Genomic DNA, 5,432 nt, shown 5'->3' on the forward strand with positions numbered 1-5,432 from the left:
CGTGAAGTAACGCTTCTTTCAAAGAATTGAATTCCAATTGTGCTTATTCGTCCCAGTTCCAAATAGTATTTTTTCCAGTGAGAGAACAAAGGTTTGGTGTAACAAGAATTTGCATATTCAGAAAACGACGGTAAAAATTTACGAGACCTAGAAAACTGCGGACTTGTCTTTTTGTGGATGGAACTGGAATGGCTCTGATTGCTTCTGACTTTTCAGGATCCGGCTGAATGCCTTCAGAAGAAATAATATGTCCCAAAAACTTCACCTTTGTCCTACCGAATTCAGACTTTTCCAAGTTAACTGTAATTCCAGATTCTGCAAAAATACGTAACAAACTGTTGAGGATGCAATTATGTAGTTCCCATGCAGCTTCTGCTATTAGAATATCGTCCACATATAAGGTGACGTGACGTTTTAAGAACTCAGGTAATATGGAATTTAGCCCGTGAATGAATGCTGCTGAAGAAATGTTCAAACCAAAGGGAAGTTTCCGAAACTGATAACAAACGCCGAAACAATGGAAAGCTGTGTATTTTCTACATTCTGGATGAAGTTCGATCTGATAAAAGCTGGATCTGAGATTAATGGAAGACAACACTTTTACACCATTAAAATTTTGAAGAAGTTCTTCCAACGTTTGCGGCCTGTCTGTTTCAGGAATAATGATCGTATTGATTTGTCTCGAATCTAAGACAAGCCTGATCGATCCATTTTTCTTCTCAACAACATGTAATGGATTGTTGTATGAGCTTACTGCAGGCTCAATAATGCCCTCGTCAAGCATAGATTGTATTTCTGTTCTAACACGGTCCCTATAATGTGCTGGAATTACATATGGTCTAACACAAAATTTAGTATGCTCACGAACACGAAATTGGTATTGAAATCCCTTGATTGTTCCTGTTTTATGAGTAAAAACTGTGGAATGTTCTTGTAAAATCTCAAAAAGGTCCTGCCTATCAGTGTCATTACAATTCTCAATTGTTTGAATTTTATTCTGAATTAACTCATTAATTTCAAATATGCCGTCGATATCATCCCTGTCAGTTCTTGCAGAGTGATTGTTAGTGTCTAGTTCCGTAGAAAATTCCGAACTGTTGTCCAACAGAAGGTAAAGCCGATTGATTTCTTCGTCATGGTTTGAGAGCCAATCTTCAAATTTCAAAGCTATTGACTTACCTTCCTTCTCTAAACTTATTTCAGCATTGTGAAAGTTTAAGATTGCTTTGAATTCATTAAAAGTCTACTCCCAATATAATTTCCGTCGACAATAATGGAACAATAAGAAAGTTCGTAGAGAAGCTGTGGCTTTGACAAAAGAATTCTAAGTTGGTTTGTTGGCGTATATCTACACTTTTTCCAAAGATTGCACCTTGTAATTTAATCTTACGTAACGGAAGTGTGGGGCAATCGCTCGATTTGTTGCATTTGCTAAAGGCTGTTTCACTAATTACTGAGATGGGACTGCCAGAGTCAAGTACTGCCGTAAATTTTACGTCATTTACAGTAATGTGAATCACAGGATATGCAATGTTGTTAAGTTTTACGTCGTGTTCCTGGAGTAAGATGTCCCTAATGTCTTCCATTTTTATGTAATTACTAGCTACGGCAGCTGCGTCATCAGTTTCATAAGTACGTTTTGTTGCTGCCAGCGGTGTAATTCATTGCCTATTGTCTCTTTGTTGGCGCGCGTCGTTATTGGGATTTGGAGACCTAACTTCTACAAATTCACCGTGACGAGAGGGCCCTGCTCTGTTTGAATCCAGCCAGTTCTGATGCAATTCAGGTCTGTCGTTACGATCATATCGTCTGTCGTCATGTCGGTAGATTCCATAGCTTCTTTCTTGTCGGTCACGTGGTGGAGAATTTCTCCCTGAGTCGTAACTGCGCGCTGGACCGTTGCGTCTAAAGTTATTCTGTCTCCCTTGATAATAATTGTTTTGGTTCCCATATTGTCTGTTTCTCTGATTGTCTCTGTGATAGTCATTACCGCGGAGAGGTGATCTTTCCCTGTAATTATTACTGCTCTGCCAACGGTTGTCATACGGGTGGTGTCTGTTTTGGTCACGATTTGCGTTGTGAGAATAGCCTTGTCGTGTCCAGTTATTATTTCTTTCATCGCGGAATTGCGACGGATGTGACCTGTAATTGTTGTGTTCCTGGTTTCGCGTTCCGCGATTGTCAGTGTCAATTTCTAATTCTTGTAAGAGTCCCTGAAATGCTTCAATGTCGTCTTTGCAACGTCCTGCCAAAATAATATGTCGTAAATGTTCAGGCAGTTTGATTAAGCAAATGCGGATGAGTTCTGAGGGGCTGTATGGGTTTGAAAGATACTGATTCTTATGCAACATGTCTTCAAAATATTTCATAAGACTGGAAAATTCAGATTGTTCGAAACGTTTCATCATTATGATGCTATGTTTTACTCGGTCTTGTGTGGCTTGAGACCAATATGCTGAGAGGAAGGCATGGTAAAACTCTCCTTCACTGTGGCAATCGTGAATTACCGATCGCATTCTTACAGCTGGTTCATTCTCCAAGTAGCCACACATAAATTCTAATGTGTGTTCTAACGACCAGTTGGGAGGATAACAATGCGAGAATTGATGGAGCCATGCTTGTGGATGAATGTCGTTGCCAGAATTCTTAAATGTTTTGAATTTACGTGTAGTAATGAATAGCTTATAGTCAAAACCATCATGTCGGCGAGTCGCATATCGGTCATTGTTAGGTCGTGTCGGCCGTTCCATCTCAAAATTCGGTGCACATTGCCAATTTCTTTCATAACTTCCGAAATGCCCTGTGTTATTATTTTGTGGCTGTTCCGTATTTCAGTGTCCCTCTTCCCGTATTGGGGCGCGAGTATCCTCTGAAATACGTAATTCTTGTATTACCTGTGTCAGCTGATCTTGTACTTCCCGGATTTCTCTTTTGTACTGTGTATTGATTTGATTTTGATTCTGTTTGAATTTTCTAATTTGTTCATACTCTTCTGTGTCAGTGAAGGCTACAGGTCTTGTGTCATTCAGATCATCATCTACCTTTGTAGATAAGTTAGTGACCTGATCCGAAAGTTCGGCTACTTTCTCCGATAGTGAACACATTTCCTCAGTGTGTTTTCCTGAACCAAGTTTCAGAGTGTCCATTTGTGTTGAAATCGAATCTACTGTGTCCTTTAAGTTTTCCTGAGTTTTTGCAAGTTGCGTAAGCGAATCGGTAGATGCAACTGAGTCAATTTTAGCCCACAAGGTCTCATGATTTTCATGGACAATGGTTTGCAGTTCTTTTATGGCTGCTTCGTGATTCTGTAATGCATTTTCATGCCGCGAAAAAATAGGTTGAAAATGCTCACAAATTTGTGTTTTACGTCATTACAGACTTTTTGACATTTCTATTCAATGTTATGTAACTCAGTAGTTAAATCTTCACGTGTTTGTTCAAGTGTCGTGTCAACTTTTGAAGATTTTGTTCCATTGCGTTTAGCTGCTGCTGTGTTTGTCTCTGGTGTTGTTCCATTGTGTCTAACTTTTTAAGATTTTGTTCCACTGTGTCTAACTTTTTAAGATTTTGTTCCACTGTGTCTAACTTTTTAAGATTTTGTCCCATTTGTCTCTGATTTTGTTCCATTTGTTGCATTAATTGCAATAATAATGTATTAGTGTCTGGAATCTGTTTCTCTACGCTATTCGGCAGTGCATTTGCACCGGCAACATTCACATTTTGACAAGCAGAAAATGTGTCTTGACTTATTTGAGAAAACGGTGATGACCCAAAACCTGAATCTACAGTATTTGCGAAATTGTGTCCTGTCATTTCGGATTCCTGAGGCGAGCTGTTGCCGACCGATCGATCGATAATGCTTCCCTGTTCACTACCTGTTTCAATGTCTACACCATTGTTTGCAGCCCGCTCCATTTCCCTATGCACAATTACCAAATTACTACTTTGAACATCAGTTAATTCATTACTCGGTGGCGCTAACACACTGCTTTCATTTTCATTGTCATTTCTCAGTTTACTTTGGAGCCTAGTATTACGTTTTTCACACGCCATTATTGTCACAGTATTTCACACGACAACACAGAAAAACACAATTTGAAGATCAAAAATAAGAGAACACATTAACATAGCACTGAAAATAATATCTAGTTAATTGCAGCTGCGAAATACTTGGTGCAAATCTACATGCATTCCACAACTGTTTTACTGTACAACAATGAAAGACTGCAATTACAAAGGAGATTCTCTCTACAATTACGCGCTAGCAATAAACAATATCTACACTAGTTGCACAAACTACAAGAAAAAAATCAGAAGATTCCAGTGAGGTATCCTCGGCTAAGGGTCGACATATGAAACGTCCCCTTTGAACAATTATACATGACTGTCCTTAAACTGACACACAATATTTTTAGCGAAACGCAATCCGACTTTCAATAATCCCTACAAAAGAATGGCCCTGACTAACATTAACCTATACCTTTCACAAATCACTTACCTCACAAAAATCTTCGTTACTCGAACTACTGCAATACAGCGAGCGCCACTACTGCCAGCTAAATAAAAGATTCAAGCTATGGAAGGCACTAACTACTGATAGGGATAGTTAGCAAATGAAAGATATTAATAGAGAACAAACAATGTATTTACCTTGATATCATCATATATAAATATAGCAGTTCATGACAAATTTCAAAACTCCGCCATCACTCTCCCCACATCCACCACTGCTGGCGGCTCACCTCCAACTGCGCAACGCTACGCGCTGTTCACAGCCAGCTGCCTAACACTACAATGGCGAGTATTACAACAATGCAAAGCAGCCACAGACTGCACACAGCACAGCCAGTGATTTTCATATTGAGCGCTACGTAACGTTGCCAATAAGAAAACATAAACAGCCTACTTACATAGAGAAAACATAAACAGCCTACTTACAAGTACACCACTTTCCTCGCCGTTGTCAGTTACCGTGACCGGAGCCGCTACTTTTCAATCAAAAAGCTCCTCAATTGGTCTCACAAGGGCTGAGTGCACCCTGCTTGCCAACAGCACTCGGCAAACACAGATGGTGACCCATCCTAGTGCTAACCAAGCCCGACAGCGCTTAACTTCGGTGATCTGATGGGAATTGCTGTTACCATTGCGGCAAGGCCGTTGGCCCCTAGGGAGAAAAGCCATACTATAAATAAAATTTTAGTGAACTTTTTACTTATTGTATTCTTAAATTACCTGTAAAAATCTATATTTGATGTGAACTTCTTCTATTTTTTGATAAAGAAAACAATTTATAAATGTATCTGTAACAAAATGATTTGTGTAAAGTATTGAAAATTCAAAATCTATCTATCACTTGAGCCTTGCCCCGCAGTTACGCAGGGTCAGCCATCGTTAATCGGATGTGGCATGTTAATGGTTAAGGGGTGGCCGGA

General features: G+C 39.5%; 1 pseudogene; it reads right to left on the reverse strand.

Moving 5' to 3' along the window:
* Positions 1 to 5,043: 5,043 nt before the first annotated feature.
* LOC124560829 lies at positions 5,044 to 5,162 on the reverse strand (annotated as a pseudogene).
* Between the last annotated feature and the right edge of the window lie 270 nt (positions 5,163 to 5,432).

The sequence above is a fragment of the Schistocerca americana genome, chromosome 1 (assembly GCF_021461395.2).
Source record: "Schistocerca americana isolate TAMUIC-IGC-003095 chromosome 1, iqSchAmer2.1, whole genome shotgun sequence".
Lineage (NCBI taxonomy): Eukaryota > Metazoa > Arthropoda > Insecta > Orthoptera > Acrididae > Schistocerca > Schistocerca americana.